Source organism: Micromys minutus, assembly GCF_963924665.1.
Source record: "Micromys minutus genome assembly, chromosome: 18".
NCBI lineage: Eukaryota > Metazoa > Chordata > Mammalia > Rodentia > Muridae > Micromys > Micromys minutus.
The window spans coordinates 1,343,930-1,367,502 of NC_137953.1; positions in this window are offsets into that span (position 1 = coordinate 1,343,930).

Genomic DNA, 23,573 nt, shown 5'->3' on the forward strand with positions numbered 1-23,573 from the left:
AGTGGATCACATGTAGGACATAAATCAAGTCCTAACAAACACAAAAGAATCAAGATGCCATCTTGCATCAGGACTACAATGACATAAAACTAAAAAATAAAAGCCAAGAGAAACCCCAGAAATGGCACAAGCACTAGAAACGAAGCCTCACCCTCTTGAATGACCGGTGAGTCACAGACAAAGTCTTGAGGGGAAAGCACACTTGTCACACCAGCTGGGACATGGCAAAGGCAGCCCAAAGGGAGAAAGTTATAGCTGCAAAGTGTTTGCATTAAAAGATCAAAGACCTCAAATAAATAACTTAATAATGCATGCCGAAGTCTTAGAGGAAATAACAACCCCAAAGCAGTGAGTGAAAAGCAATGATTAAAACTGAGGCAGCAAATTATTAAAATGGCAGTAAAAGAATTATAAGTCTCAATGAACAAAGAGACTAACCTTTAGCCACACTAAACAAAAAGAGACCCCAGTCAATTTATAAAAAGAGACTAGAAAGAGGCCATTGCACCAGTGAAGCCCAGAGGGCTGTTAGAGAATAAATAGTTCTAAAAACTTTATTACAGAAAAAAAACCAAAATGTCTAAAGGAAAATGAAGGAATTTCTAGATACCTGTAACTTAGCAAAATTAAATCAAGAGGATCTAGGCAACTTGAACAGACCCATAAAGAACAATGAGATTGAAACAGTAACTGTCTACCAACAACAAGAATCGGAAAGAAGTCACTGCTGAAGTCTATCAAGTCTTCAGAAAAAGAGCTAATTACACCCACAGTCCTCAGCTTGCTCTGCAGATTGGAGGGAGAAGAAAGAGGACTAATATTCTGTGAAATAAATATTACCTTGATACCAAAACCAGAAAAAAAGGTAATAAAAATTAATAAAACTATGGGGCCAGGAGTGGTCTTGTACACCTTTTTAACCTCAGCACAAGCTGGCAGAGTTCTGTGAGTTTGAAGCCAGCCTGGGCTACAAAGTAAGCTCCAGGCAAACCAGGGCTCCAGTGAGACTCTGCCTATCACACAAATAAAAAAATAAAATGAAACCAGGAGCCTGAGCTTTGCAATAAATTTGCAGTAAATACTTGCAAACTGAAGTCAAGAGATGAAGTCCTGACACATTTTCTACTTGTCCATTCCTTTTACTCTGCACACACACACATACACAAAACTCACATGCACACACACACACATGCATACACAGTTTCTGTTTTATAATTTTCTTTAGAAGCTCCAATTCCTTGAACAAAAATCTAATGGAAAATGGAAGACGGTTGCAGCGTTGGCAGCTTTGGCAGAAGCTCTTCTAAGTCTAAACCCTGCAGACTTGAGAAATGATTGACACTTCAGCCCTGGGTGGAGTTGGATGGGAAAGGACAGTTCAGATCTGAACACCTGCAGAAGGTTAGACACCAACTGCTAAACTACAGGAAGCGTTGTGGGGTTCTTGGAGCTGGTGCTCCAGGCTTTGGTGAGAATAAAGGAAAAGCCCCCAGGACACATGCCCGTGTGTGTTTTTGGTCACAGGCAGGTGCTTTCAAGCGGGCACATAAGCATGGGCCAGCATGCCCAACAGTGTTATTTTAAATATTTTATTTTCTTAAATTTACTAGAAAAATGGACCCAAGTTGGTCTTTCTTTTTTGTGTTCCCAGGAATCTGCCTCTCCTCTGGCTCCCGGGAGAAGCAGCTGTCCCAATGCCAGCCCGCTCCAGGTCTCTGGGAAGGAGGAAGGATGGAAAATGTGAGATTTCAGCCCAAATCCTGACAAATCCTCACTCATTATAACCAGTGAGAATTAAGGTCCTCCAGAAACCACACTGGGGTGGGGGAGAATCAAGATCTCAATTCCTCTGCACTTGATGGCATCCAGACTTATAGCAAACCCTTGCTTTGTAAACCCCAAATATGTTGTCCAGCCAGACACAGCCTTCCCCAAACTGCTCTGAAGAAGTCGGTGTCAGAGCAAGGGCTTTGTGAGGAATCCTGATGAAGAGACAAGAGCAGATGTCCTGAGAGCCTCAGAGTGGAAAGGGTGAAGTAGATCCGGCCTGCCCAGCCTGACTGCTGTCAGCTGTGACGAAGCTAAACCGCTCCCCCACCTGGTTCCAGAAGGACAGCCAGCCAGAAGTCATGCCAACACAAGGTTACGCACCCAGCGAAGCTTAGCTCTTTGAACCAGGGCAGTAGAAAGCTGTGTCGTGGAGGGACAAAGAACCAAAAGCGTCAGACTGGGGAGACAGCTGAGCAGATAAATGCACCTGAATTCAGATGTGCAGCGTTCAGGTAAAAAGCTAGGATAGTGAGGAAGCCTGTAACCCTGGCTCTGGAGACAGGAGGATCCCCAAGGCTCCGTGGCCAGCGAGCTCCAGGCTCAGTGAGGAATCCTGTCGAAAAATACAAGGTGGATGGTGTGGCCAGGAGTGGAGGTGCACATCCCAGCATTCAGGAGGCAGAGGCAGGAGGATCTCTTGAGTTCAAGGCCAGCCTGATCTATAGAGTGAATTCCAGACCAGCCAGGGCCTGACAGTGAGAAAGACCTCTGAACTCCACATGTCTCCACATGTACTTATTTTTCCATAAGTCTCACACTCATGCATTTTATCCTAGAAGTTCACAGTTTTAGCCTTTGCTGTTGTTATTGTAAATAAATCCTGGCTAGTTACTGGGGACCATGCTTTCTTCCAGCAACACCAATGAATTCTAGTGTCACTTCCATGATTTTTGCCTGTAGAGGACATGACTCATGTTTCCCACCACCTCATGCAACAGCAACCTTTTATTTATTTATTTATTGTGTTATTACGATTGTGAGCATGCTGGAACTTAGTTTTCGCTTTGCTTGAGGCTGTATCTCACTACGTAGCCCTAGTGGGCTTGAAATTCATCACATAAACCATGCTGCCGGCCTGACTCAGAGGCCCACCAGCCTCTGCTCTGAGTATCGGAATCAAAGGTGTGCACCACCGCACCTGGCAACTTGGATTTAATTTTGTTTTTGTTTTCCGAGACAAGGTTGATATTTCCCTTCAATAATTCCAGCAGTCTGGTGAGTACAGTTGGCTGGCCATTTCTTCCAGACTGGTTTTCTGACCCACATACTTGGAGCATCTTCTTTTCAGTGTGTCTACAAATTCCTGAGTTTTCCCACAGGCTTTTCTAAAGACTCGTCTTCAACTGAGCTTTTATTTTTCCCCACAAAACAATTTTATGACTGGTGATTTCCAGTCAGTACCTACATGTATGTCAGGAGTACTGTTCTTTACATGTGGGGCATAAGGTTTAAAGGAAGTCATCCATGGTACATGGTCAGGTTTCAGAATCTCTCAGAAAGGGCCTGTGCTGCTCTTGCAGAGGCCCTGAGCTCAGTTCCTGCTGCTATATTAGGTGGCTCAGAACCCCCTGTAATTCCATCCCAAGGGATCCAACGTCTCCGGCCTCCATAGGTACCACACTAATGTGCACATGCAGATATAATTTTAAAAAATCAATTTTTTAAAAACTCCCTTGGCTTGTAAAATTAGGATTTTGGTTTCTTACAGAAAACTTTTTTTTTTTTTTGAGTGCTGGAGACATGGTTCTGCCACTGAGAGCACATGTTGCGCTTATAAAGAACTTGCGTTCAGTTCCTAGCACCCACATAGTGGCTCACAACCATCGGTAACTCCAGCTCCAGGGGATCTGAGGCCCTCTCCTGGTCTCTGCAGACACTAGGCATGCACGCAGTGTACTTATACTGAATTCAGGGGAAACACTCAAACACATAAAAATAAATCTTTATTGAAAAAACGACTCTTCCCCCGCTGGGAAATAAAACCCCATACAATAACAATAAAAATGGACAGGAAAAGCTTTCTTGACATCAATCCAATTCAGTTCAGTGGGTGACTTGGGTTTGGTTTTGCTTTAACCCTAGCCCCCCTTCCCTGAGCATTCAGCCCCATAACTGCACAGCTGTTTGCTTTGTTGCTCCAATTCATGTGTAGATCTGGCTCAAGGCCTTAACCGTCATTTGCTTGGTCCTCACACCCACCTAATAACAGTGGGACCGGCACACCCTCATCCCAGCTGATGGCCAACTTGTTCTCTCTAAACCAGGCGTTTCCATTCCTTGGACTCTGGTAACTGATCTGATCTGATTTCCTTCGTCCTACATTTCTGCCTTCACATTAGTCTGTTTGTCCTGGGTCCCCCCTTCCCTCCATAGAAGCCCCCAAAGCTAATCAGATCTCATAGCCTCTGTTGGAAGCCAGGATATATGGGTCTAGGCAAATCCTCCAGCAGAAGTTGGCTAGCATCTTCTGGTGAAGAAAGGACTGGCTCTGTCTGATTGCTGACTGGATAATTTCTACTTAACAATCACCTTTCTGTGCCTGTGCTGAACCAGATTGGAATGCTTCTTGCCTGCCAAGTTCAAAGGGTGAGCTCATCCTCACAGGCCACTGGGGAAGATGCTCAGGCAGGAATCTTTTACAAAGTACATGTGGCCTGAAACACTGAAAGAACAGAGCAATATACCCTTAGGAAATCATTTCCATGAAGTGCTGCTTCTGCTGCTGCTGCTGCTGCTGCTGCTGCTGCTGCTGCTGCTGCTGCTGCTGCTGCTATTGCTTCTGCTGCTGCTGTTGCTGCTGCTGCTGCTGCTACTGCTGCTAGTGGTGGTGATGTGGCTTTTGCCATAGCTGCTGCTGTTGCCTGTGTTCCTAGGTCTACTGCTGCTGCTGCTATTAGAGGGGCTGCTGCTGCTGCTATTATTGCTGTTGTTGTTGCTGTTGCTGCCTGTGTTCCTAGGTCTGCTAATGCTGCTGTTGCCATGGCTGCTGCTGTTGCCAGTGTTTCTAGGTCTGCTGCTGCTGCTGCTGTTGCTGTGACTGCTGCTGTTGCCATGGCTGCTGCTGTTGCCTGTATTACTAGGTCTGCTGCTGCTGCTACCATGGCTGCTGCTCTTGCCTGCATTTCTAGGTCTGAAGCTGCTGCTGCTGTTGTTGCTACAGGGGCTACTGCTGTTGTCATGGCTGCTGCTGTTGCTGCTGGTGGTGGTGATGGTGGTGCTGCTGCTGCTGCTGCTGCTGCTGCTGCTGCTATTGCTTCTGCTGCTGCTGCTGCTGCTGCTGCTGTCGCTACTGCTGCTGCTGTCACTGCTGCTGCTGCTGCTGCTGCTGTCACTGCTGCTGCTGCTGCTGCTGTCACTGCTGCTGCTGCTGTCACTGCTGCTGCTGCTGCTGTCACTGCTGCTGCTGCTGCTGCTGCTGTTGCTACTGCTGCTGCTGCTGCTACTGTTGTTGTTGCTGCTGCTGCTGTTGCTGCTGTTGCTGCCTGTGTTTCTAGGTCTTCTGCTGCTGCTGCTCTTGCTGCTGTTGCTGCTGTTGCTGCCTGTGTTTCTAGGTCTTCTGCTGCTGCTGCTCTTGCTGCTGTTGCTGCCTGTGTTTCTAGGTCTGCTGCTGCTGCTCTTGCTGCTGTTGCTGCCTGTGTTTCTAGGTCTGCTGCTGCTGCTGTTGTTACAGGGGCTGCTGCTGTTGCTGTCTGTGATTTTAGGCCTGCTGCTGCTGCTGTTGCTGCTGCTGCTTCTAGCATTGGTGTGGCTGCTGCGGCTGCGGTGGTGGCAGCTACTGTTTGGGAAAGGAAACATCTCAGGGTTTGTTGTTGTTGTTTTGTATTATTTATCTGGTTTGGTTTTTTTTTTTTTTAAGCAGCACACACACATTTTTGGGGTCAACCAGGTTTAAGGGTCATAGATGAACTCGTAGTGTCTAAAGGTGTTTCTTCAGTGTCCAATGCCAGGAAAAGTCAGTGTTTTGGGGAAAGGAGGCTGTAAAAAGTCCAAATTCTAAACTCTCTTCCAAACAACCTGACCGCCATTGTTCTTCTGTATAGACAGTAAAAGTGGAAAAATCAAAGAACCCATTACTGCGCTTAAAGGCCAGCCCAAGGTACCATGTCCACATCTCAGGTAGACTTTCTGGTTTGGTTGTTTGCTTTTGGGAAAACAACCTTGTGGATCTCAGGCTGACCTTGTCCTCACTGTCACAGTTCGCTTTAGCTGTCAACTCAAGATAAACTTAGTCACCCTAGAAGAAAGAACTTAGAAAAATTGCCCAGATAAGATCGGCCCACAGCCATGTCTATGAGGTAACACCACAACAAAACAACACTATTAACTAGTGTAGAAAGGCCCAGTGTGGGTCTGAGCTATAGGAAAGCTAGCTGATGCAAAGTAAGACACTTGCTGTGTAGCCAAGGATAACCTTGAACTGCCTGCTTTTACCACCCAAGGGCTTCATTTACAAGCATGTTCCACTAGGGAGTCCTCACATCCTAACCTAGGAAACCCACCTTGCAGGTCTGAACCACCATCCTTTGGGTAATGAGACTACAAGATGTAAAGGCATGTGCCATGCGCTTGCTGGTGCTGTGGGCAGACAAGAGGTGGTTGTGTTTTATGTGACTGACATTTAGGACACTTAGATCTTCCCTGTGAGAAGTGGTACCGAGTGTGGACAGGAACACCTGCAAGTCCCACAGCCACCCAGAGCACACTGTGCAGATCCACTCTCTGCGGTACCCAGGCCCCATCCTGCTGCTATCTCAGCATACCCGCATTCTTCCTTCAAAGCAGAGAGGCAGTTCCTTCCCAAAAAGCAGGCATGTGAGTTGAACCAGGGGAGATTTCTTTCCCTTTCCCCAGGCTGGACACATTCCCAGGCAGCTGCCCAGGTTTTCCATAAAGAATGAGTTCTACAGACACAATATGCAGTCACTGATAACTGGATACTAGCCCCAGAAAGCTCTGAATGCCCCAGAAACAACTCACGGGCCATATGAAGCTAAAAAAAAAAAAAAAAAAAAAACCCTGAAAGGCCAAAAAGTGAAAACCTCAGTCCTTCTTAGAAATAAAAATAATTGTATAGCACCCTCTCAGAGTGTGGTACACCAAACCTTAAATCATTAATAATTCAAGAGCTAGGGATATAGCCTTATGGCAATTTTTGGTATTAAAAAATCATTATATTTAATCTATACACACCAAGAAAACTTTGACTGTTTCCATGTTACGTTCTGTTCTACATGTACTTTATGCTTATGGTAACTAGTAAGATTTCAATGCACACTATCAAACCTTTAAAAGAATCAAGTACTGACAAAAATATATTCATATAGTTTTATGTCAAAATGCATTTAAAAATCTGTACATGTATCCCTCTTTTTTAAATAAAGTTGTAAGAAAAAAAGAGTTCTACTATGTGGAACCATTGGAAAGTGCTGGCATTGGAGTGTCCCCATGTATGAGGGCAATGCCGCAAGTGAGCAGAAAAGACCAGTGTGAGGGTAGCCCTATTTAACCAGAGTTCCTCAACCTTCCTAATGCTGTGACCCTTTAATACAGTTCCTTATGTTGTGGTGACCCTCCCACAGCCACAAAATTATTTCATTTTGTTACTATTATGAAACCTAAGACAAATATCTGATATGCAGGATATCTGACCTATGACCGCAAAAGGTCACAACCCAGAGGTTGAAAACCCACACCATGGCTACCTGCAGGGACAGGGCTGAGCTCTGTCCCACCAGCCTCCTCTATAGCATAACTTATTCCAAGAGTATTAAAATTACAGTTATTTGGGGACAGCATGCCGTAGTCACATATGATATAAATGAGCTGGAGAAAGCTGGAAACCCAAGGGCCACATGTGGCTTCTGCCCTCTAGCACCATACACACACTCCCCAGGGCTGTATGTGAGCGGGTCTGAAAGGAATAAAGACAGCAATTCTTGAGCCAGGAACATAAGTCACTTGATGGAATGCTCACTTAGCATACACCAATCCTGGGATCTATCCTCAGCACCACATAAGCTGAACACGATGGTACACATCTGCAAGCCCAGCACTCAGGATCAGAAGTTTGGTGCCAGCATGGTCTACATACCAAGTTCAAGACCACTCTGAGCTATGAGGACCCTGTCTCAGCGAGAAGCAGTTCCTGCCCTGGATAGGTAGAACCTGCTGGAGGCACAGACTTGGACCAACTGCTCCCACAGATACCACCCAGTTCAAAAGCTCAGAGAATAAAGGGGCAGAGCTGTGTGGTCAACAAGTCAGGAAAGCTCAGAAAAGAGAAGGCTGAAAGGGGCATTCAGACAGGAGAAGTCTGTAGGGAGGAGGGTGGAGGTGTCGGCAAAGAACTAGTAACGTCACGGCAGTGTCTGTAAGGGTCAGACTCTCCCCACAGATGATGATAGTTATGACTTAATGTGACAGATGGGTTTGCCTTGAAGTAAGCCCAGGAGAGACACATGAGCTTGATACCCGGTCCTCAAACAAACCGGTGGAACCAGGAGACACATCAAAAGCTGATCTGGGACAGTGCAAAACAAGGGGAGTTTGGGCTTAGGAAGTATGTAGAGAGAGCTAGACCTAAACCTGGCGCCATAGAGAGTACGCCAGAGGTCACCATTCCAGGGTGATCGTGCTACTGAGTTAAAAGACCATTCTGTGAGGGAAGCTCAGAGAAACATACAGGGACCCAAATCGCTATCTCCCAAGCAGGAGTCTGGAGATAGCATGTTGCCAACTGCTGTCTTGCACAGCTGGTCTCTCTGCAGAAGTACTCAGCCGCTCTGTGTTTCCAGCTCTGTGGCTGGCATCTCCACACACCACCACCACAGTGCCAGCACCCACTGTCGCAGGAAGCCCAGGGAGACACCCTGAGTCCACAGCTTCATTGTAGCCATCACCAAGGGCATGGGCAAAAGAACAACGCAACGCAGAAAAAGATGTCAGGCACACAGTGGTCTCCCCCAAAACCCCAGCGAGTGAATCTGGAACTGCAAGCTGAGGCTCCCAGATTGTCAGCTAGAACCCTTACTGGGACAGCCCTGCTGGCAGACCACCCACCGGGATACGAGGAGGAGAGACAGTGGTGCAGAAGAAGGCTGTTTGAGTTAGTTAGGGTTCTAGTGCTTTGGTAAAACGCCATCACCAAAGCAACTTAGGGAAGAAAGGGTTTACTTCAGCTTACAGCTTGTAGTCCATCATCCAGGGAAGTCAGGGCAAGAGGCTCCTAGAGTCAGGAGCTCATGGAGGAACGTTGTACAGGCTTGCTCCTCCTGGCTTGCTCAGGTGGCTTTCTTATGCCACCCAGGACCACCTGCCCAGGGTGGCACCACCCACTGTGGGATGGGCCTTCCACATCAATCTTCAATCAAGAAAATATGCTGCAGCCTTGCTCAATCTGGTGGAAAATTTACTCAACTGAGGTTCTCTCTTCCAAAATGACTGTACCCTGCGTCAAGCAGACATAGAAACCAACCAGCACAGGTCCTAAAGGACAACATAAAGCCCAATTACTGACAACAGCCTGACAAGGTAGTGTGAAAACCTCCATTCTTGTCATAAAAAACAAAATATCTTAACAGATAAAGAGTTTGAAATGAGATAACAGAGTTAGCCACAGTTCTATCCTGGTGGCCGTGCGTTACAGTAAATATTCAAAGGATGGCTTATCCCTTTATCGGCCCCCGAGGTCTCACTCCGCAGACGCCACTCTAGTGTGGAGCCGAGCACATAGACGCTGTCACATGGTCCACAAGCCACACTCTCCACATGGTTCCCTCCCCAGGTGGGTCACACCACCCACCCCCTGAGGTCTCACTCCTGTTGCTTCCGGCCTGGGTGGATACGACCACCCCAGTGTGTCCCTTTCCTCCACCGCTGGGCAGAAACATGACTCCAAAGCCTGGTAACCTTTCAAGCAGGTTTATATGTTAAATTCTCACTCCACAATAAGCTTACATCCAATGGACAAAGATACAAACTGCCCTTCTATATGAGATTTTTTAAAAAGACCTTTAAAAGATATTTGTATTTACCTATCGCCAAGTAAGTCCACCAAGTAAGTCCTCCTCCTCCAGCTCCATCTTGATTCCTCCTCCATTTCCCTCCTGCCTCCTGCCTCCACTTCCGCTCCTAGACCTTTTCCCGCCTCTCTCTCCTGCCCAATCATGTATCACCATAACATAAATCTACAGCCGCGTCTCTTGAGTGTCAGGGTGGTCCTATGTAATTAAACATCCTGAAGATAGGTTGTTTTCCCAAGTCAGGTGACTCACAGCTGCTTGTAACAACTCAGATTCTGGGTATCTGAAACCTCTGTACCCCATGTTCACAGCGCTCATGTGGCAAACACACACCAACATAGATGATACATACATACATACATACATACATACATACATACATACATACATAGACAGATAGATACATAGATGATACATAAAAAATATTTTGAAATCACCCTTTTAAAAGGTGGCAATTTCTTAGGGAAATCCCAGTATTTTCCAAAACTTTCCCGAGTGAGGAATGAACAGATAGAGCACCCACCTTGTGAGTGATCTATAGATCTGTGTGACAACTATCCCAAGTTTGGAAACTGAAAGTCAGTATTTATCTTTTCTCAGCTCCGGCAGACTGAGACTACACTGGTATGGCTGGGTGCACTCTCGGGTCTCCGGTGCTGCTGAAGTCAGTCCGTAAGCTGGGGCAGTGTCAGATTTATTGCCCCCTTTTCCAATTGGGGCAATTGGAAATGCTCATTTCTACGTGGGCGATGAGGACGTCTCCGTTATTTACGGGCTTTGAAAGCTTTTTCTGCTTTGTTTGTTTGTTTGCTGTGTATGTTTGGTGTTTTGTTTAGTGTTTTGCACTCAGGACCGAGTCCAAGGCCTCAGGAATGCTGGGTAACTTGCTACTCAGGCCCATTCCCAGCTTTTAGGGCCTTAGAGCTCCCAGCAGGACTGCAGAGCAAGCAGCAGGTGACAGGCAAGATGAGAGCCAGAGACTTTCCAGAGGCCTCCCTCCTGTGCAGACATCCTTGGAGAGACAGGTTTGGGGCACAGGCCTTCTACAGTGTGGTGGGAAAGGACAGGGGTGGGGTGAGGACTACCAATCCTGTCTGAATTGGAGGTGCGATAGAGATGGTGGAATGAAGCTAGAGGAGAAGGCAACTCTTTACCCAGGTGTGGGGAATGGAAGACAGATGTGGTCAGGGAAGCTCAGGTAAAGCCCTGCTGTGTCTGTGGGTCCCGGGCACAGAGAACTTTCGAAACTATGCACACTGCATGTTAAGGCTCCAGATAGTCTGTGTCTATAACTTAAACCATACACTCCGGAATCAGATTTGCCTTTTCTTGGAAAAACCATCTTGCATGAAGCAAAGCTGCACCTTGGGAACCCCTGAAGGACACTGTGAAGCCTCGTGGACCCTGACTGTGGATGCTGTGTGCAGACATGAGCTCTGTCTGATAGTGGAAGGAGAAGGGGACCCTCCCCCACGCAGATGCACAGTTCCCCGTGCACAGGGCCAGGATACAGAGCTACATCTGAGCCCATGGCTGCTGACCTCAGAAAGTAGGTGACCCCTGGGGATCCACCCCATATGCAGCCACTAAACCCATGCACTATTGCTGATGCCAAGAAGTGCTTATTGGCAGGAATCTGATATGGATGCCTCCTCAGAGGCTCTGCCAGAGCCATACTGATACAGAGGAGGATGCTCACAGTTAACCATCAGACTGAACATGAGGACACCAATGAAAGAGCTATAGGAAGGACTGAAGGAGCTGAAAGGGTCTGCAACCCCATGGGAAGAACAAAATGATCAACTAACCAAACCCGGCACAGCTCCCAGAGACTAAAACGCTAACCAATGAGCACACATGGAGAGACCCATGGCCCCAGGTGCATATGCAGCAGAGAAGGCATTGTTTGGCATCAATGGGAGGACTGGCCTTTAGTCCAGTGATGGCTCATTTTCCCAGTGTAGGGGATGCCAAGGTGCTGAGGTGGGAGAGGGTGGTTGGGAGAGGGAGCACCTTCATGGAGGTAATGGGAGGGGGAGGGACATGGTATTGGGGGGAGGGACTAACATCCCAAATGCTAATACAGAGAATATCCAATTTAGAAGAAGAAGAAGAAGAAGAAGAAGAAGAAGAAGAAGAAGAAAAAGAAGAAGAAGAAGAAGAAGAAGAAGAAGAAGAAGAAGAAGAAGAAGAAGAAGAAGAAGAAGAAGCAAGGTGACCAAGCCCACTGTCCAGAATGGCAGAGCTCCACACAGGAGGTAAGGACTGCGGGGCCTGGCCCTTCCCCCATCACCATCATTCTCGGAGAAGCAGGCACTTGGCACCCTCCCCCCCTCCCCCACCCTAGGGCTCTATGGCAGGCAGCCTGCTTACGTCAGAGTCACCAGCATTCTTTGTGGGTCCCTAATGGGCTGTGGACTGGGAACTGTCCCAGCCTCCCTGACTTCAGCTTTTCTCCTAATGCCAAAAGAACTAGGAGCCAGAAAAAAAAAGTGTGGTGAGAACAAAGACTGAGAAAAACACGTACAAGAGGCTCCCAGTTTTGCCTTCAGCCCTTGCTCTCCAAAGCCTTAGGAAGACACTGCAGCCTGTGTCCTGGGCTCTCCTCCCAAAGTCAGCCCAAGGAAGCCTCTGGTAAATAACATGCAAGGGTCCAGCACAAAGCAGGGGACCTCAGTTGGCTACGGTAAGACAGTTCCAACACCTAGGACTTCAAGAGCTCCCAGCTACTCCTCTTCCACAGAAAGCCATGTTCTCATGGTGCTTCAGTTAAGGAGGCAGAGAGATACCCACAGAACAGGAAGGGAAGGGCCTGGGTCCAGGTATGGTTTCTGCCCAGAGCTGGGTGGGGACAGCAGGACCTGTAGACTGTTGGGTCTCTGTGCTCAGAGAGCTTGAACTGCTCTGAGCCAGGGGTGGGGCCTTCCAAGGGGAGGGTGGCCTGACTTACTGCTAGGACTATGTGTGTGTGTGTGTGTGTGTGTGTGTGTACCATATACATATGCATACACATTTTCCCAGAAAAAGGTAAATCTGATTCTGAGTAGGTTTAAGAACAGAGACTACCTGGAACCTTGACATTCAATGTATGTAGTTTTGGAGGGGGAAGCAGAAGTGGGAGTACTTAGGGGAGGGGGAGACAGTGGAGGAGGAGGGTAAAGACGATGTACATGTACACCTCATGTACAATTAACACTTCAAAGGAATATGAAAAATGTCACAATGAAGGTCTTCCAGGTTCGGACGCCCCCTTGTGGCCATTCGCTCCCTTCAGCTCTTGGTTCCCACCAACGTCAAGAACCTAAACAGAGCAAGGCTGCAGGAGTCCAGGACCTTCATAAGGGAGCCTACAGTTCTGGTAGCAGTACAGGAGGCGACAGGAGAGTCGAACTGTGGAGACAACTTTGTTAGTCTCTAAAGGAAGTAGATTCGGGGTAGAGGGGCAGCGGGCACAGGCTGTGTTCTTAGCCAGGTCTACAGCCCCTGATGCTGGGCGGGGTTCCTCTGAGGTGGGTTTTTCTGCCCTGGGAGGTCCAGGCGCCCCAGCAGTTTCAGGGGGTGCTCCCTGCTGAGGTCAGGGGGCTCTCTGTCCCCCTTAGTGGTTTCCGAGACTGGTAGAGTGCTGCCCCCTGCTGGCTGTAAAAGAAGCTTCAAGCTGTTCTTCCTGAAACCCTCTTCAGGGCCCTGTTCCCTGGGCAGTGGGTAAAAGAGGGCCCCAAGAACACCAGAAAATAGCATTTTTCTGGGTCCGCTCCACCTGGAGAACTGCAGTTGCCGAAGCCTCCGGTACAATTCAACCAGGGGTGCTGGTGTTCTCCCACCCCCACCCAGTCTTTGCCCCTTCCCTCTTTTCTAGAGCTCAGGTCTGAGCAACACTGTCACAGACTTTATTACTGCGTCTTATCCTTACACAGTGACAGTGGCTAAACAACGGGGTACCCATATTCACTTCCTATAGGCAGCACCTTCCCTGGAGGTGCCTCTGACCCTCAGCAAACCGCTCCTGTGTGGTTCTCAGATTGGCCACTTAGACTAACTTGCCTGTAAACCATGAGTGAAGTCACAGTTTTCCAGCTCTGTCTTCCCTAAAGGACTGTGACCCCAGAAGTGGCATCTGTGGATAATGCAGTGCCTGAGCTTAGAAATGGGCCCTCACAACTTCCCAAGGGCCTAGGGACCCCAGAAGACAGAGACAGAGACCTTGGAAGGGCAATAAGCTACTCCCAGCTTCTAGACGAAATGCAAATGAGTTTACTTCGGAGGTTTCTGGCTACTTTCTAAGTTCCCAGGTCAAGGATGCCCAAAAGCACTTTCTTCAGAATCTAAATTTCTAAAACTTGCAAGCTGGAATTCGTGGTTTAAGGCAGGGCACTTACTCACCAGCATATGAGGCCCCGACCCAAAACTGGGATAAGAGAACTGTCCTAGAGACCAGAGTTTGAAGTGGTAATGGTAATAGGGCAGAATCTGGGGCTCTCTGGATGAGTGGGCGGGCACTGAGGCAGGATCCACTAGCCTGTCCATCTTCCAATGCCTTCTCCAGCTATGACCCAAAAATAAACCCTTTGTAGCTACAAGAACCCGCCTCAAAGCTCCTCTGCCCCAGTGCAGTAGTAGAGAATTATATCTGGCATTTAAGACTTCACAGACAGGGCTTAAAATGGGGAGGGGTACACATCTAGGCAGTGCCCCATGAAGGGCCCAGGAGAGAAAGATGAGTGAGCCAAATACAAGTTTTTGACTAGAACACAAACAGAACCAAAGGAGAAGCCTCCATTTCTGAATGCTCACTTGGGGGCCGGCCCAGCCGACTCCAGTTTTGTGAAAGGCTTGCTTTGTGTTTTCCTATTGCTCAGCCATCACCCACCCCACCCCCACCAAGTGTCCTTCTTAATATCAGCACTTAACACTCGAGTTTCAAGTATTTTGGTGTCGGAAAGCAACTGCAATAATAAAATTCTTCCCAAGTTAAAATGGCATGAAGAGGCCCCTGCGGATGGAGGTTTATTAAATATGAAGTATGCTTGTCAGGAAAAAAAAACGTTGTTTTTATAAACAGAAGTGTTGCCATGGTAACATGCTGGGTTAGCTCTGCAACCCATAGAAGCCTCAAAGCCAAATGGTGACTGTCTTTCTCTCTGCTTGCCTACATTCTAGAGACGGCGAAGCCAAAATTCCATGATTTGCCTGCCTGCTTTCCAAGCCCAGAAAATATCATTTTAAAAGCCCTAGGAACGCAGTGGAAACCATTGCCAACATTTCTAAATGAAAGTCATTTCTCACACACACACAAACACACACAAAGACACATTCTGTCTGCCATTTACAGTTTGCCTGTCCTTTTAAAAAAGTTTTTATTCTATGTAGCCCGAGTCTCCTTGGACCTTACACGTGCTCCTGAGAGCTCTGGGGGCAGGGGGATGAGTGGTTGTGGTATTGATGAAAATCTACTACCAGGGGCAGTGTGGCCCCATCAGCATCATGTTCCATTTCTCCCTCCAGAAGCCAAGCCTTTGATGATGTGTGAAGCAGCCCGGAAAAGTACCTTCCATCTCGCTCTGCCACTGTGCCCTCTGCCATGCTGGCATTTTTTTCAGCAGTAAACAAACTGAACTCAGATGCCCCTGCCGTGCTCTCCAATGGCCAGGATATGATTGTTTCTCTTAGGACTATATCCCCTACACACAACTGCCCATGAGGTCCGGAATCTTCCAGGTAGCCATGGTTGGATGCATGTGATTCCCTGTCCATGTGACAAGAGGCCACTAAAGACCGTAAGAGTGATAGCCACGCTCTGGCCATCTGATGGAGCAGAGAAGAGCTGGGGACCCAGCAGCAAAGGAAAGGGCTGCTCGACTCCAGAGCAAAAGTAAATCGACAGCAGATTATTTTCCTATGGCGGGTCCCACTTCAGTATTTGCCACATTGTGCTCCACGGTCCAACCCTCTGAAGGGCGGGAGCATTGGTAACAGAAAGTCAACGGGATGGAGAACTTTATTACTTTCAAACACATAACGGGCGAGATTTATGGCTGAGCTGAAAGATGGCTCAGAGATACCAGGGAGACGTCCTGGCATGGAATCAGACCCGCAGGCACTGGTACTGCAATAAATCAAGTTAACCATGATTATCAATTTGGTCAGAAGTGCCGGTTTCTCTGTTTTTCTTGTTTGGCTTGCTATAGTTTTTGCTTTCTTTTTTTAAAAAAAATTTAAGTTCTTAAAGAAGCAGGCTTTCTGTCTCAAGTACCTACTCCCCATTCACATTCCTAATGAGATTTGCCTCTCAGGTGTGACATACATTACTAAGGGAAGACATTTTCCAAACATTTCAAAGTGTTAAGACTCTGGTTTATGTCCTGCTTTCAGTATCAGCTCAGGCTTCATGGCACACATTGAGGGGGGCTGGAATCAAGGTGGCAAAGGGGAGTGCAGTCTGGAGGTTCAGCCCAGCAGAGAGGAAAGGACACCTTCACTCTGCTTTGGGACCACCCACGGAGCAGGGAGAGCTTTTGGAGTCCATTAGGATTTCTGCAGTGTTGCTTTACTCAGTCCCTTGAGATGGAGTCTGCTGGGGTGCAGGCTCCCTCCATGTAGAAGTTCAGAGGTTCAAGTAGGCATAAGTGATGTCCATGTATGTGAACAGTACTGGCTACGGTCCCTGCGGGGAAATCCGGAGCTGCGGGCCTGCCCTGTACACTCCAGCAGTAGGCTAGTCATGGGTTCAATCAGGTTTGAGGGCAAAAGATGATGTTTCTCAAAGTGTACTTCCCTCTGTACCTGATCATCATTGGAAACTGTTTAAAATGCGAATTCCTACAACTCCCAGGGAGCCTCTTCTTGTTCCTTTTAAGAAGTCTCTGAGACAGAACACCATAAGAGCTAGTGCTTTCTGTGAGGCAGTACTGTGCTGGGAACCAGTGACGACCAGGATGGCAACTCAGTCTGTGAGGAGCCAGAGATGGGCAGATCTAAGACACAAATTCACGTCATCCAATGTGCAGCCAAAAGCCATGAACGCAGAACACAGCTTTGGGCATGAGAGTCTTGGGTGCATCACACAACCAAAGCAAATGCGCTCAAAGAATTCCCAGAAGTCATTTCCCAAGCATAACAAAGCACACAAGAAACCAAGCCCTAGATCCCTGTTAAATATGGCTCAGCAGTTAAGAGGTTCAATTCCCAGCAACCCCATGGTGGCTCACAACCATCTGTAATGGGATCCGGTGTCCTCTTCTGGTGTGTCTGAAGACAGCTACAGTGTCATCAGATGCTGTACATATATACATACATATGCTCACATACATATACACATACATATATGTTCATTTTTCCTCCGACCATTTAGTTCCTAACGACAAGGACTCTGAGACTAATTAGTTATTAAATGCCTAGACCATAAGCTTTGGCTCATTCCCGACTAGCTCATAACTTATTTAACCCATTTAAACTATTCTATGTCTACCACTTGGTTAATTACCTCTCCTTCAGTCCTGGCCCGTTTCCTCCTCCTTGTCTCCTCAGTGTCTCCCTGAGCTCATCTACCTGCTGGTTTACGTCTGTCTCCTCAAAGCCCTTGGTCCATCAAACTAACCAAATAGCAGATGTACAATAGTTTAAATGGGCTAAATAAGTTATGAGCTAACCAGGAAATGAGCCAAAGCTTGTGGTTTAGGCATTTAATACTTGGTAATTAGTCTCGGAGTTGTTGCTGTTGGGAGCTAAGTGGCTGGGAGGACAAAGGGGTTTAATAAATAAGAGTTTTAACAGGACCCAGTATCAGTCCAAATACCAGAAATTCTCTAAGTGGCACATCTATCAGGCTTAAAGAAATAAGAATTATCAACTTAGAAATAGCCTCAAAAGGGGGAAAGAAGTGACTTAAGATGCACATAACCAAAATAAAACTGGCTGAAAGTACAAAAAGTAAGGTGTGAGAAACTACGGCAGGAGGACTGCAAGTCTGAGGCTAGCCCAGACCCTACCAGAAAAAAAATGCAAATGTATAGGTCCATGATAACTGAGATTTGAAAGTCAGCGGAAGGAATCCAGATCTGGACGCAGTTCCTCTGCAAACGCTGTATGTGTGCTTAATGCTGAAGAAACTCTTCCCGTACTGTGAGCCTTGAGTGTCTGTGCACCAATCAATTCAGAACCACCCAGAACATCAGCTCCAGGTTATTCAATCTCTCGCGCCTCTAGGGGCGCCTGCATCAAGGACATCCAAAGGATGCCTTCCTCCCACACAGGAAGCATTGCAGACGACAAAGTTAAGTCAGATGTGGGGATCTAAACGGACATTGGGAGCATGCCGTGATTTTGTGATGATAAGTAGAAATGTAGTTTATAAGACAGGTGAGTAGGGAGGAGTAAGGTGACTTCCTAAGGCCTCTCTGGGAGGTATAAAGCAAAGGGAACTTGAGATTTGGCTATGCTGGACTCCGATACGGTAATTTCTACTAGTGCCCATGAGAACAGAAATTCGATGCTCTGGATGAGAAGATGAAGAGGAAAAGAACACAGGCCTGGTGTCAGACAGAAAACAAACAAGATCGCAGATGTAAATGGTTTTTAATGTAAAGACGCTACTTGTAAAAGACAATTTCAAGCTCATTTCTGTCCAGTGGTGTGCTGTTCATAAAGTTCACATCGAAGATAAGGATTCAAAAAGCTGAAAATAGAGACTAAAAGTAAGTATTGGCTGGACCTGATGTGGTGCAAGTTCTGTAGTCCCAGCGCATGGAAGGGTTACAGTAAAGTCCAGACCAGGCAGAGACCGATCTCAATAAAAACCTTAAAAAAAAAAAAAAAAAAGTAGAGCTGGGGAGATGGCTCAGTGGTTAGAGCACTGACTGCCTTTCCAGAGGTCCTGAGTTCAAATCCCAGCAACCACATAGTGGCTCACAACCATCTCTAGTGGGATCTGATGCCCTCTCCTGGTGTCTGAAGATAGCTACAGTGGACTCACATAAAATAAATAAATAAATAAATCTTTAAAGAAAAGCAACTAATAAAAACATGTATCTACACAAACAGGAAGATGTTAGTGGATTACATTGTAGCCAACACACTCTATTTTAAAGTGAAAATTACAACTAATAGATTAAATTAAATTTCATTAAGGAAAAAAATCCATAACAATTTTAAATGTGGCATTTACTGAAAAATATTATCAAAATGAAGCAAAAAGAGCACACAAAGCCGTACCATGGGAGGAAAGGAGACAAAGACAAACACATAAGGAGGTGTGGGGGACCTCTCTCAGGAGCTGGCAGAACAGCAGCAAGAATTCAACAAGGACAGCAAGATGCACAAAAATGGCAGGCAAGTGAGTCAGCATCAACAGAAGCCCAGTGTGAAAACGTGACAGCGCTTTCCAGCTCCGCCCTGGCGAGCTCTGGCAGCAGGAAGATGACAACACCAGGAGCATGTGACCTGCCACACCAGAGTTCACAGACAAAGAGATAAACCAAACCACACGTCTGAAAATGAAGAAACACTTCCAAGTAACTGTGAGTCAAAGAAAACCTCCTAAGGCCAATTTGAACATATTTTGAGCTGAATAATCCAAAGGTCATACATTAGAACATAAAGCAACTCACAAAGAGAAATCTGCAGTCCCAAAACGACCAAATCGATTATCCCAGAAGACAATGCCATCCAACTCCCAGGTAAAAGCTAGGCTTGGTAATGGACCTATAACCCTAAACACTCCATCCTGATGGGAAATTCTTTCAACAGGAAGGTTAAAAAAAAAAAAAAAAATTCAAAGCTGCTTTAGGAAGTCCCTGAAACTTACAAGACTCACTTGGCCCCTTCTTGCCAGGTTATGTGACACTTAACAGCAAAGTCACTGAGACCAGATCAGCTTTCTGGAAAAAGCAGAAACCTCTGAGCTGCCTGGGAAAGATTTAGACAACAGTCATTTGGAAAGGACAGTCCCCAGCCTGTTGAGCACTCTGCAGGCTGTGCCCTACGCAGGTTTCCCAGCTTTGGTGAGCTGTGTCAGCCATGCTGGGGTGGGCCTTGGTGATGCAGCTGTCCTTGAGTTATTTCTGCTCCTGTAAGTAACCCTTTGTCTTAGGGGTTTTTTTTTGGGGGGGGGGTTGTTGTTGTTTTGTTGTTGGGGAGGTATTTTCGGAGGAGATGGTTGTTTTCTTTTCTGTGAAGAGACACTATGACCACGGCAACTCTTATAAAGAAAACCATTTAATTGGGGCTGGCTTACAGTTCAGAGGTTTAGTCCATTATTATCTTGGCGGGAAGCACAGTGGGATGCAAGCAACTCTGATGCTGGAGACGGAGCTGAGAGTTCTTCATCTGGGTCCACAGGCAGCAGGAAAAGAACAGAGCCACTAGGCCTCGCTTGAGCTTCTGAGACCTCAAAGCCCACCCCTTTGGTGATGCAGTTTCTCAAATGAAGCTACACCTACTCTAACAAGGCCACACCTCCAAATAGTCCCAATCCTATGGACCTACAGGGACTACTTTTATTCAAATCACCACACTCCTTATCCACACGCCTGAAAGTAACCCCAATAAAACTTACTGATTCACCAAGTTGGACTGTGGTGGTATCTGAACTCTGGGCTGTCAAGTATTTCTATCTGATAGGGTGAGTAGATGTATGTGTTGTGTCTCTCCAAGAAAAGTTATGACACACCAACATCCCAGCAATAGCATGGGGGACAGAGAGGAGGATCCAGCAAACCTCACCAAAACAACAGAGCTCCATTCTCAAGAACCAGTCTCTGAAGATTCAGGTAGGGAGACATACAGCATGTCTAGCCCCTGCACACACAGGCAGGGGTATGAGGACTCGATCACACACACACACTCACACACACACACTCACACACACACAAGCACACACACATGCACACACACACACTCACACACAACTCACACGCTTAGCTAGCATGCATGAAGCACCACATAAACTAGATATAGCTGTGTACACCTGTAACCCTAGCAAAATGCAAGATTTGAAGTGAAAGGCCATCCCTGGCTATACTGAATGCAAGGAGTGTGAAAGAGAAACAAGAAAGAAAAAAACCAGCCAACCACAGACCTCTCATAAAACCCAAGACTAAGAAAGGATTAATTAAAAAACAACTTCCTGGAACTGGAAGTGCAGCTCGGTGGTCCCCGCCTGGAGTCAGGGGCACACTTCTGGAACCTGACCATCATGTATATGGTAACCGCTCTGTGTGACATCTTCAGAGCCAGCCTTCAGTTCACACTCCTTTCCCGTCTCCTCACAGGTGCCTGCGGCAACTCGGACTCCCTTCCTACCCTGCTCCTCTGCCCTAACGTCAGACGCCTGTTGCTTCTGACTCTAAATTTGTTTTCATCATTGGCCATTTTATATTCTGGAATCCGAGCTTGTGGGAACTGTCCCGAAGTTTGTATTTAAAGTACATTATTCTAGAAAAGAGTTTGGGTTTGCTTTTGGTCAGTGCTTGGGGCACTGCCAAGGGTCACAATAAATAAAACAAGCCCTCTGTGGGAGGCTTTCCAGGACACAGGTCAGGCACATCTGGGCCGGGAGCTCTGATGACTGACGCCTGCATCCTCCCTGTCATGGCGCTCTCTGAGGCACTCCGTTTAGGAGGTTATGTTCTTCTTTGCTTAGGCTCCCTGTCTTTCGCCAGCTTCCATCTGCCTCCTGACTTGGTGTACAGCCGCTAAAATTGACCCTCACAGAAACCCCTCCAGTACAGCAGCGGCTTCTGAACTTCTTCCTCTGTATCCTTTTCTTTCTTGACAGATCCCCTATTTAATTGGGCTTGGGGTTCAGATATTATCGCACACACACAAACATCAGTGCAGCCTTGCTAGAAAGAGGACAATCACATTGCACAGTACATGTTTTGGTATTTACATATATTAAGCAAACACTTAAAAAATGAGGACCTTAATAGCAGTGTATACTTCTCTTCTCTTCGGCTAGTCCCTAAGTGCTGGAAGGTGCTGTGGACCGCTGAGGGAGAACAATGGTCAGTAGTACCACTCAGATGTGCACGGGTGTACAACACTAGCCAGCCAGGCCCAATGGGCCCGTTGTTGCAAGTGGCAAGTCTGCTGGTCGAGGGTAATAAAAATAGTTTTTTGCTTTGTTTTGTTTTTTGCCTTTGAGGCCGCTCCACGGGAGGGGATTCACATCTGGTACTGTAAACCCATTCAGAAGCCCAGGGCTAGGGAAGCCATGGGCTTTAGTGAGAAAGCTAGTGCCTTCTAAGTAAGAATGCGTGTGTCTGTAGACGAGAGCTGTTAGAGAAGCTTCTTGCAGGGACCAGTGGCAAACTCCGAATCTCATCCCTGGCTAAAGATATGAAACGTGACTGCACTAGATAGGTCATTGACAGCTTGCCCTCGAAGGCTCAGGGAACAAGGAAGAAGGGTAAAGAACCTGACATGAGGAGAGGGAGTGAGTGGTTGTAGTACAGCCATGGGATGTCACATTGCCGTGGCACAAGATTTGGCTCATCAGCATCCTGTCATAGAGCAGGTGCCCCATACTTCACTTAAGGATTTCTATGAAGTGATGAACGCTGAGAGAGGACAGGCATTTTGGCATAGCCACTGGGAAGGCGTGTGTGTGTGTGTGTGTGTGTGTGTGTGTGTGTGTGTGTGTGTGTATGTACAGACTGCCATCACTCCTGTTCCTGAAAACACTAAAGAAACTCAAAGTTGCAAAGTAGACTTGAACGTAGAAGGCAGGAAGCCAGTTGAGAAGAGGGCAACAGACTGTAATGTATGGGGGAGGGTGGTCGTGATCACAATACATAATATACAACCAAAGTGTCACAATGAAACCCATTATTGTGTATAATATATAATACAGACTGTTTTAAAATCTTGGGGACTGTAAGAATGGCTCAGCAGTTGCTGCTCTTCCAGAGGACGTGTTCAGTCACTAACACCCACATCAGACCACTTACAAACGCCTGCAATTCCAGCTCTAGGCATCGGACCCCCTCTTCTGGTCTTTGCAGGCATCTGCACACGCATGATATACAACCACATAAAACCGAAAGGTTGCTAAGTTCTATGATAGAACTTATTTGTGGCTTTCGTTTTTAAGTGCTAGACACTCCTTTTTTAAATTTGATTGTATTTTTAATTGCATGTGTATGGCAGCAGTGGACGTTGAGAACAAGCAGGGCAGGGCCAGAAGGTGCAGGGCCCATGGAGTGAGCTGCAACTGTGTGGAGTGCTGAGGACCTGAACCGAGTCACTCAGCACATCACTGAAACTAACAAAAGCAAGCCTTCTACTTGTCTTCACTCCAATGAGCATGATCTAAATTTACTCAGAACATACAGAGGTAAACTGGTGTGATGAGAATAACTATATCCAGAAAGGCGCTGTTGTTATTATTATTATTAGAGGCTTTCTTACACCATTATTTTCAATTACACATCCATACTTCATATTCAAAAATCTCCTGGATAAGGAATATGGTTTTCAGCATTCTCTGACAGAATTGCCAGGTGAACCTTGGCATCTGAGTCAAGGACTAACACAGGTCTCAGGTCTTGGGAATAATTTGTTGTGCTCACAGTCACTCAAGAGAATGGCGACCTCACACCTTACATGCTCACTTCTGGAGGCAGGGTCTGATGAGGCAGCTCACACTTTAGCAGCTATGTTAGTAACTGGGGAGACAGAGACTAATTTCCCTCTGCTGCATCCTGTCATCAGGCAGCAGAAGAACCA